Source organism: Apium graveolens, chromosome 3 (assembly GCF_009905375.1).
Source record: "Apium graveolens cultivar Ventura chromosome 3, ASM990537v1, whole genome shotgun sequence".
Classification (NCBI taxonomy): Eukaryota; Viridiplantae; Streptophyta; class Magnoliopsida; order Apiales; family Apiaceae; genus Apium; species Apium graveolens.
The window spans coordinates 19,589,401-19,601,538 of record NC_133649.1 but is presented as its reverse complement, the minus strand read 5'-3'; positions in this window follow the sequence as shown (position 1 = coordinate 19,601,538).

The window sequence follows — 12,138 nt, the reverse complement described above, 5'->3', positions numbered from 1 at the left end:
TCCTTGAGTTTGTAGAAATATTAAGTAGATTAGACTAGGATTTTTCTGTGAACAACCTTCAAGCTAAGGAATAAACTCTGGAAGAAGATCAAGTCCCGATCATGCCTCAGAGAGAAGTGTAGCAGTTTGGATTTGAATAATACTGTTCTAGGAAAATTGTTCTAAGTTAGATATCGACAAGTCACATATTAAGGGATATCGAGAAGTTCAAAATGACTTGTAGAGAAGTACCAAGAGATATCGACAAGCCAAATCTTCATGTAGAGAACTAGAGATATCGACAAGTCAAAAGCCTATGTAGATAACTGAAGATATTGACAAGTCATTCTACTTGTAGAGAACTAAAAACATTGACAAGCCAAAGACATATGTAAAGAACTTAAGATATCGATAAGTCATTATACTTATCGATATGTGACATCTCTACAAAACAAAAGAGATCTCGACAAACTATCCCAAAATTCAGAATGCAGAAAAATTCAATATTCAAGATTATCTGTCAACAAACAATTCTATCACTGAATTGGAAATACTACTAATGAAGTTTGAAGAATTCAAGATGAAGGGTCAAGATTCACTGGACAAAGGAGGGTCACAGACCCAGAAGATTTTGCACATATTTGTTAACACTGGAAATGAAAATAAACAAGATAGTTTTAGAAACTGTGTTAGTACAATTTAGTGTAAGTTTTGTAAACCCATGTTGTGGGTCTATAAAGCATGCACGGATCCTTAGTTAAGATGTATCAAATAGATCTAGAAAATTATCTTGGATTCTCTCTCAAAATTTGTAGCTGAGTTCTTATTTTATTAGAACACAGATTTGTAGCAAAACAAATTTGATTAATACAATCAAGTGACTTTTTGATAATATGTTTGTGTGCTTGTAATTAAATATTTTATCAATACAAGTTCATATATTCTTTGTTCAATTATAAGCCAAACACTTTCAAGTTAATTAAAATCTAAGAAAACACATTCACCCCTCCCCCTCTGTGTTATATTTCACTACATTCAATATCTAACAAGTGCTATCACAGTTTGAGGAGATGGTTGGCCCATTGGTGACTTTTGGAGAAAATAGCAAAGGATTCACAATGAGATATGGTAAGTTGATTTCTGGTAATGTTGTCATTGATGATGTATCACTGGTTGCTGGTCTTGAAGTGAGTCTTCTCAGTGTCAGCCAATTTACAGACAAAGGTTTTAAAGTAATATTTGACAAAGAAGATTGTTCAATCACTAACAAGAAAACTGGTGAAGTTGCTCTGAAAGGAATAAGGAAAATAATCCTATTTATTGCAGATTTAAATTCAACAAATAAGGATGTAATTTTTTGCTTCTACACCAAGGTGTCCAGTGAGCAAAGCAGACTCTGGCACAAGAAACTCTCGCACCTGAATTATAAAGAAATTAACACCTTGGTGAAAAAGGAATTAGTGAGAGACATGCCAACTCTAGAATTTGCTCAAGATGAAATTTATGAACTTTGTCAAAAAGGGAAATGAAGAGGTCCAGTCATAAGAGTAAAACTGTAAATTCAATAAGTTCTCCATTACAGCTTATTCACATGGACCTGTTTGGACCAGTCAATGTCATGTCTATATACAGAAAGAAGTATGCACTGGTGATGGTGTATGATGTTGTGCAATACATGCCTGTACTTTAAACAAGACTAAGTCAAATTGACAGCCCTAAGTAAGTTGTATTATAATTTTAGTTTGCATTTTGTATTGTAATACTTAAAGTCTGTAAAAATGATCAAGAGCAGACTGGAGTCTTTTTCTTTAAACAGTATCAAGCCTAAGAATTCTATCTGGAAGAAGATCAAGAATATCATGCCTTAGAAGAATTATGAAGAAGCTTGGAGTTGAATAAATCTGTTTTGGGAAAAATATTCCAAGTCAAGATCTCTACAAGTCACAGATTTAGTGTTATAGAGAAGTCATATCGAGAACTCCAGAATGACTTATAGAGAACTCAGGAAAGCTACTAGAGAACTCAGAGATATCGACAAACCAAATTGAAGACATGAAGATTGGAGATATCGACAAGTCATTTCTTCACTAGAGAACTCAGAGTTATTGACAAGTCAACATTCATTAGAGAACTCTGAGTTATCGATAAGTCAAATTTCACTAGAGAACTCAGAGATATCGACAAGCCAAAATTTACTAGAGAACTCTGAGTTATCAACAAGTCAAATTTGACTAGAGAACTCTGAGTTATCGACAAGTCAATAAGTCACTAGAGAACTCAGAGATATCGATAATCCAAAGTGAAGATATGAAGATGAGAGATCTCGATAAGCTAAATTCTCTTATAGAGAACTCAGAGACCTCTACAAGTCAAATCAACTATGGAGTATTAGAGATCTCAATAAGTCAATATACTTATCGAGATGTCAAGATCTCTATATGCCTAACTGGAGATCTCGAGGTAAAATCTCAAAGTACAAATTGCAGACCTGTTCAATATCCAAGATTAAAAATCAACAAACAATCCAAGCAGTTGGATTGACAAGTCTACAAAAAACAGCTTGAAGAGTGTGCAAGATCAAGGGTGTATATTAACTGACAAAGGAAGATTAAAGATAACACAGTATACAAAGATATGTTAAGCTAGAAATGGAAGATATACTTTTCCTAAAATGGAAATGATAAGTGACAGTTTACTAAAGTGAATAACATCTCTTTTTATACACTTTGTAAACCAGCAGTTAACTGAGATATAAAGTTAACACTGGTCCTTTGTTAGTAGTAACAATTTAGATAAGAATATCTTGTATTTCTCTCAAGGAAGAAGCTAAGCTCTTTATCAACAAAGAGCCTAGAAATTTTGTAGCAAAATATTCTTAATTTTAATATAAAATTAAGTGAGTTTTAAAAGATTTGTGTTCACTATTATTGCTTGTTTAAATTCAGTATTAACACATATCACTGCAAGATTTACATTTACTTTGTTCAAACCATAAATACTTTAAGAAAAGCATAAAAACACATAAACACATTCACCCCCCATATTTGTGTAATTCATTACCTAACAAGTGGTATCAGAGCAAAATCTGAAAGTGAACGGATTCAAGATCCTAGAAGAATGAATACACGGAAAATCAGTAGCATCAAATTTCCTACTTTTGACAAAGCTAACTACACTCTTTGGAAAAAGAAAAATGTTGTTGTTTATCAGGATGGCCAATCCACTCTACATTCAGATTCTAAAAAATGGGCCCTTCACTCCTATGGTTAGAGTTGAGGAATCTACGGATGATGATATGGTCATTCCAGCTCATTATTCTCCAAAAGATCCTTCTGAGTACACTGAGCCTAAGAAAGAGAAAGTTTCCCTGGATAGTGGCCTACAATTGATATTGATAGAGTCACTTGACAATGTAATGTACAACAACATAGTCAACTGTGACACTGCTAAGAAAATCTGGGAAAAGATTGAAATACTCTGTGAAGGAATTGAGGAAGTTAGATCTAATCAAAGAAGGATACTGATTTCACTGTATGAGGGTTTCATGGCTAAGTCAAAAGAAAGTATCACTGATGTGTTTGAAAGGTTTAACAAACTGATAAATGACTTACAGCTCCATGACAAATACTATGAAGCTGAAGAAGTGAACTTGAAATTTTTGCTTACACTCCCTGATCATTTGGAGAGACTTGAGCAGAATAACACTGGAAGTCCTATATGGAATTCTAAAAACATATGAATTAGAGATGATTCAAATGAAATCATTAAGAACTGGTCAAAGGCATATTGTGGATGGTTCAAGTGCTCTAATTGTCAATGAAGGCCAGACCTCTAATCATGAGCCAAGATTCCAGACTCCAGGTGCTTCAACAAGTGAGCAAAGAGACAATGATTCACAGGAACACAATGATTCACAGGAACAATTCATTCTGGAATTGGAAGAAGATGAGTTCTACACCCTGGATGAACTTGATGAGCTTGATCAATCAATGGCCTATCTGGAAAGAAAGTTCTCTAACATTAGAGTAAAGAAGCCAAGATTCTTCAAGGGTAAAGGACAATCATTCAACAAAGATAGCAGCTGGAAAGGAAAAGGGAAGTACACATCTGATAGCAAGAATGGTTACAAAACTGGATCTGCTGACAGATCAAAAATAAGGTGCTTCAATTGTGATGAACTAGGCCATTTTGCTACAGAATGCAGGAAACCCAAGAAAGTAAAAAAAGACAAAGCTTATCTTGAACTGGAAGCAAAGTATGAAGCTCTTCTGAAGAAACAGCAAAGCGAAACTTATATTGCAGAATGAAAAGTTGGGATGATTCTGATAATGATGAAGATGAAGATGAGGAAGTTGGAAATTATGCATTAATGGCCTTGGAGCAAGGAGAATCATCGTCATCAAAATCACAAGTACCAACTCTCACCACCATTGATTTAAATGTGAGTCAATATAAGGAAACTGTAGAAAAAATGAGCACAAAAATATTTCACATTCATACAAGTATGGTTGTTGCTAATGAAGAGGTTAGCAGACTGACAAAGATAAATGAGAAGTTTGAAAATGAGAAACAAGAAGCTGAATTATTGTTGGTAGAGCTTGAAGCTGTGAGACAAGAAAATACATATCTAAAGAACAAGCTCAAGTGTGCAAATGAGATTGAAGCGGTGTTAAGGGAGAAGCTGGAAAAGAATGAAGTGAAGTTGAAGTCGTTCAAGAATGCATCTGAGTTAGTTGGGCAATATCATGAGAAAAACAAACCATGTGCAAATATTGCTATTGGTCTTGACTATGATGCCTTGAACAAAAAGAAGAAAAATATAGGTGATAAAGAAAAAGCAACATAAAATGAAAATGTTCCAGCAATGCTGAAAAAGGTTGTTTCACCTATGTTCAAGGCATGTGAAGTTAACTTCAGTAAAGAAGAGTTGATTATCAAGTAAGAAATTGCTGATGAAGACAATGAGAAGAAAGATGCAGAAGGAACTCAATCTTTCAAAGCTGAAGAGAAGCTCATGGATAACCAAGGTTCCAAGACACCTGTCAAAGAAACCAAAACTGATGATGCAAGAAAGAAGAAGAAAAATAGAAATAGGAAAATTGGGATAAACAAAAGCAATAATTTTGCTTATGTTGTAGATGCTCCAAGAAAGAAATGTGAGAAATGTGGCTCTGTGAATCACCTAACTCATCTTTGTAAAAGATTATTAGCAAGCCAGCTGAAGGAGCCTGCAAATACTATGAAACAGATGCAAATGATCCCTACTCATTCTGTGACAAGTTTGATTGAATCTCTTGCAACTTGAAAGTGATGAAAAGTTGTCACAAGCTGAGAGTAGAGCTCAAAAAACAAAAATTGGGTCTACAGCAGATAGGGAAAATGCACAACAATCATTGACTCTATTTTATCTAAAACAACTCATTCTACTTCTGCTAAATCAGTTAACAAGAAGAAAGTGCCCAACACTTCTTGGGTTGCTAAACACACTTGAAACTCATTATGTGCAGGGCAAAATAAAGAAAGTCATATGGATCATAGACAATGGGTGTTTCAGACATATAACAGGTGATAAGGCTTTGCTATCACAGTTTGACGAGAAGGCTGACCCTTTGGTGACCTTTGGAGACAACAGTAAAGGATTCACAATGAGATATGACAAGATTATTTCTGGAATATTGTCATTGATGATGTAGCATTGGTAGCTGGTCTTGAAGTGAATCTTCTCAGTGTTAGCCAATTTGCAGACAAAGGCTTTGAAGTTTTATTTAACAAAGAAGAATGCACTTTTGTCAGCAAGAAACTGGTGAAGTTGCTCTGAAAGGAGAAAGAAAAGGAAGCTTGTTTGTTACAGACTTGGACTCAACAAATAAGGATGGTATTTGTTGCTTCTACACCAAGGCATCAGAAGAACAAAGCAAGCTATGGTATAAAAGGTTGTCTCACTTAAATTTTAAAGTAATTAACACCTTGGTCAAAAAGGAGTTAGTAAGAAACATGCCTAATCTGAAGTTTGCTCAAGTTGAAGTTTGTGAAGCTTGTCAGAAAGGAAAAATGAAAATATCAAGTCACAAGTCAAAAACTGTGAATTCTATAAGTGCACCATTAAAACTTATTCACATGGACTTGTTTGGGCCAGTAAATGTCTTATCAATTTCAAGGAACAAATATGCACTTGTGATGGTGGATGATTTCTCAAGATACACTTGGGTAGAGTTCATGCACTCTAAAGATGAGAATCCACACATCATAATTGAGCACATCAGGAAGATAGAAAAATAGGCCGAAGATCATAATTGTGTAAAAAGATTGAGAAGTGATAATAGAACAGAATTCAGGAATGCAACATTGAGTGAATTCTGCAAAAGCAAAAGCATTGTTCAATAATTCTCAATTGCTTAAACACCTCAAGAAAATGGAGTAGTTGAAAGAAAGAACAGAACATTAGTTGAAGCTGCTAGAACAGTGCTGTAAGATGCCAAGTTGCCAACAAGTTTCTGGGAAGAGGTTGTTAACACTGCATGCTATACTCAAAACTGATATCTCATTAACAAGGCTCATGACAAATCACCTTACTCAATCATGTCTAAGAGAAATCATACTGTAAAGAATCTTCATGTGTTTGGAAGCAAGTGTTACATTTTAAAAGACAACTCTGAATATGTGGGAAAATTTGGCTCAAAGGTTTTTGAAGCAATTTTTCTGGGATATTCATTGGAGAGGACTGCCTAAAAGGTCTATATGATTGATCAAAAGAAGATTATGGAAAGCACATATGTGACTTTTGATGATGACAAGTGTCCAGGCTTGGAATGCCTTGATGAAAATGAAGCTGAAGCCCTTGTATTTGAAAACCTTAATATTGATAGTGATTCTGATGGTGAAGATGAAGTCAGTACACAACAGATGTTGAATGAAGAGACTACTGAACAGGAAAATCATGGGAATGGAAGCTCATTTTAAACACCTGAATTTGATAACACAAACTCAGGGGGAGAAAGAGAAGAATGATCTATAAATTATATTAATGATGAAGTAAATGATGAAGGCACAAGTCAACAAACTCACACAAGGAAGTGGGATAGAAGTCACACTAGAGAATCATTATTGGTGATCCTACTGCTGGTGTGAGAACTAGAAGTGCAACTGCTAATGAGTGCCTACATGCATGCTTTCTGTCTCAAGTAGAACCCAAGAAAACTGAATAAATTCTAATAGATCCTGATTGGATATCTGCAATGCAAGAGGAGCTTAATCAGTTTGAAAGGAACAAAGTTTGGGAGTTAGTTCCTGCACCAAAGAATAGAAGTGTAATTGGAACAAAATGGTTGTTCAAGAACAAGATGGATGAAAATGGTGTAGTTACCAAGAACAAAGCAAGGTTGGTTGCAAAAGGCTACTCACAGGAGGAAGAAATTGATTATGATGAAACTTTTTCTCCAGTTGCAAGACTTGAAGCAATAAGAATCTTTCTAGCATTTGTTGCACATTCAAATTTCAAAGTGTATCAAATGGATATTAAGAGTGCCTTCCTAAATGGTGAGTTATAAGAAGAAGTGTATGTGCAACAACCACCTGCTTTGAAAATCCAGAATTTCCAGATTTTGTGTACCAGTTACTCAAGGCTCTATATGGACTAAAGCAGGCACCTAGAGCTTGGTATGATACATTGTCAGAATTCCTACTTAAATATAGTTTTACTAGAGCTACCATAGACAAGACTCTCTTCTACAGAAATCAAGGTGATGATATGACCCTAGTTCAGATCTATGTGGATGACATTATCTTTGGTTCTACAAATGAGAAACTTTGCCAGAGATTTTCTAAGCTTATGCAGAGTGAATATGAAATGAGTATAATGGGGGAATTAAGTTACTTTCTTGGAATTCAAGTTAGTCAAAGAAGTGATGGGATTTTCATCAGCCAAACTAAGTATGTCAAGGATTAATTGAAAAAGTTTGGTATGGTTGATTGTTCACCTGCTTCTACACCTATGTCTACAGCAACAAAGTTGGATGAAGATAGGAAAGACAAGAGTGTAGATATTTCAAGCTATAGAGGAAAGATTGGATCATTGCTTTACTTAACTACAAGTAGACCAGACATCATGTTTGCAACATGTCTATGTGCAAGATTTTAAGGCATTCCAAAAGAACCACATTTGATGGCTGTAAAGAGGATTTTCAGATACTTGAAGGGGACTCTAAACTTGGGATTATGGTATACTAAGGGAACCGGTTTTGAAGTTGTTGGTTACACATATGCAGATTTTGCTGGATGCAAGGTTGACAGAAAAAGTACCAGTAGAAGCTGTGTCTTTGTTAAACAAAGACTTGTATCCTGGAATAGCAAGAAATAACAACATGTATCAACTTCTACAACGGAGGCTGAATACATAGCTGCAGGAAGTTGTTGTACTCAGGTGCTTTGGATTAGAAATCAGCTAATGGATTATGGCCTAGTGTTACACAGAATTCCTATCATGTGTGACAATACTAGTGCTATATCTATAGTAGATAATCCAGTTAATCATTCTAGAACAAAATACATTAATGTAAGGTACCATTTTATTAGAGAACATGCTACAAATAGTACTATTGAGCTCATTTTTGTTCCAACAGAAAAATAATTAGCTGACATTTTTACTAAACCTTTGGATGGAGCAACTTTCACTAGACTTGTAGGTGAAATTGGAATGTTTAATTCTTCATCATAAGGCAAGAACTCGGCTAATGTGTTGTAGCAGATTAATTTCTAGTAAATCAAAATTAATTTGATTTAACTGGAAATTAACCAGAAAAATGAATTATAAATATTTCAGAAATCTCTGCATATTTATTTTTCTAAAACAAAAATTAAACTTGAAAATTTTTAAATTCTAAGTAAACTGCTAAGTTGTTAATTACATCTTTAATATGTAAAATTATCACAAGGCAGATTTAAAATGATCAAAAGTATATAGAAAACTGAATTCTCAATAAGTCTAACTGATTTATCGACAAGTCATTTTTAGACTTCTCGAGTGATTTCTCGATAAGTTATCGATAAGTCATTGTAGAGTTCTCTAGTAGTGTAAACTTACAGAATTCTCTACAAGTATATTTTTAGACTTATAAATAATTCAGAACTGAAATAATTTAATTTCAAAAATTATTTTAGTCAAATACTTTTAACAAAATTATTCAGATTTTATTTTGAATTTATTTAAATAAAAATTGGAATCAAATTCAGTCCATTTTGGACAAACTGGGTATTTATTTGACATCTCGATAAGCTTCTTTTTAGTTCTCTACAAGAATAAATAAATTGACTTATCGATATGTATTTCATTTCTTAAAATGACTTCTCGATAGACTAATTCCAAACGTCTATTTTTGATTTCTCAACAAGTCATTTACTTTTACTATAAATACCCAGACATCTCGATACATATACATACTTACAATTTCGAGATCTCAAGTGACCTAGCTTTTCAATCCAAAATTAATTTCTCTCTCGTTTTCACTTCTTTCTCACTAATTTCTTTTACCCACTAAAGTTCATACTCATATCAATGACAATCAACAATATTGTACCCTTCATCCCAAAGGAGACTAACTTCCTTGCATTTCTGGATGCAAACCAAACACCTGAATTTTTCCAATATTTTGTCAAGTTCCTATCTGAGACCTACTTTGTAGGAGCACTTACTGTTGATCCTGTGTTGTACTTGGATGTGTTGGGGGACTTTTGGAACACAGCAACAACAAGGAAGTTGTGCATGAGAACCAGGCTACAATAATTGTGATAAGCCGCACAATTAAAGGGAAACAAGTGGAGATCCTTGAGGATGATGTCAATATGGCATTAGGAATCCCTACTGACAAGCTGGTGGAGACTCCAACTAAGGATGAGCTGTATGAATTCATGGACTTCATCACTTATTCTTAGAAGATCAACCTGGCCAGAATGAACAAGAAGCATCTAAGGAGGGAATGGTCCTTTCTTTTTGACTCAGTAATAAGGGCCTTCACCTGCAGGAAGTCAGGATTTGAGAACATATCAAGTGTTGTCCAAAAGTTGGTCTACTCAGTGGCCCACAATAAACAGATCAATGTAGGACACTACATACTTGAGGAATTGAGCATCAGGCTAACAATGTTATTGGAGTCAAGAGGAAAGGAAATTTTTCTACCTAGATTTATTATATCAGCTTTAAACTATAAAGTTAATGACATACATATCTTAGAAGGAGTAAATAGGTCACTATTTGGCAATTGTAAGCAATTATCCAAAATTCTATTTGGATCACTTCTTACTAAAAATAAGGTTTCAGTAAGTCTTAAGTTAACACCTTTCATGATTAAAAGATTTAAGACTTACCCTTATTTTATGCCAGACATGAGAACTAGTGCAAGTCAACTTAGTGCAACAATGGTTCCTGAGCCTGTGGAAGCACAAACACAGGCACACCCACAGGAACCTACCCATATTGAGCCTGTTTCTTCAAAACCATTAGTAGCTAGGAAACTAACCACCTCATCTTCTCAAAAGGATGAGGTGAGTAAAAGGAAGAGAAAGGAGGTAACCTTAACAGTTATGAATAAGAGTGATGAGGACCAAATAGAAGTTGAGTCACCCTTCATTAAGAGAACAAAGAAGAGTAAGAAATCTGAGCTGACCACTCAAACCGCCTCCGTGTCCTCCCAAAAGGATGCAGTTGTAAATATGGGGATTAAACAGACTCTAGATACATCCTCTCAAAAGGTTGTGTCTATTGAAAAGAGCATTCTCCCAATGCATCATGTATAGAGTCTGCACAGCCTACACTTGATCAAATCCAAGTGTATGGTAGAAGAAATAGGGATGGCACACACAATGAGGGCACATCATTTGAAGCTCCCTCATCCATTTAGGGGAAGCTGCCAACACTCACTTCTGAACAACAACTTCTAATCTCACAAATTTCTTCTCCACCTAATACACTTGAATCCAATTCTCAAGTGCAAGCTAAATCAAGTGACTTGGTTCAAGAAACCTTGCTCGCCACCCAGACACTACAATCAGATGGTGAGGGGTACTAGTTGGGGTAGACCTTGATGACACCATCAAAACCATGGGGGATTCATCAGTTTTTACTGAAGACCCCATGGATGTCACAAATGCACCTTCATGTGCAAATCAGTGTTCATAGACTGTTAGGTTTGAGGGTAGTTCTCCTGAGGGGAATCTATCTAAATCTTCTCCAATTCAATTGGAGGTTCCTCATGTAGGAACAACTACCCTCAAAACCCTAGCAGAAATTTTATTAGCATTTGATGTTAGGAGTACAATTGCCAATGACCCTGCTATGGGAGAGGCAAGTTTATCACATTCATGTGACAATGATTTGCAAGAAGCACAAGGGTTTGAGACCGGTGCACATGACAGTAACCCGGTCAAATCCCCTCCAATTCAATTGGAGGTTCCCACAACTAGTGTGGAACAACAACTGGTCATAAACACAGAGCAATCTGTGAGTAAAACTGTGACTTCAGTCACAGGTGGTTCTGATCCCTCACCATCTCAACCATCCACCTCACAACCTCAACAACCACACATTCTCTCTCAATGGCTGTAAGAATCTGGCTCTCAATCTACATTTATAGATGATCTTCTTGTAGAGGAGATTTCTGGTTTAGCAAATATCTCACAGCATCTACTCACTTCTGACATGAGCAATCAAGACTATCAAGCCATAATGTTCACATACAATGAAGAAGTTAAAAAACAGAAGGAGAAGATTGTGAATAATGTAGAGCAAGATGGGAATGTAAATGCATGAATATCACAGAATTTTGTGTTGGAGATGGATCAAGTCTTGGCTAGGTTTAAGGATGAATATGTTACTATTCTTGGAAGCAATGCCAAGGTCTTGACTCCACAGGATGTCTATGATGCAGTAACTGGGGTCTATAAAGCTCAACTCAAGGCTTTTCACCTATTTGATAAATCTCTAGATTCAAGTTGACTGGTCATGAAGACAAGATAAGGAAGCTGGTGAAGGAGAAAATGGATGAGATTATACTATCTCAAGTACAAATCACCTCCAAGTTCAAGCATTTTGCTGATCAAATGTCAAGGATGGATCTTACTACCATTGAAAAGGAAGTCAAAAATCTCAAACAATCTTTCATCTCTCTT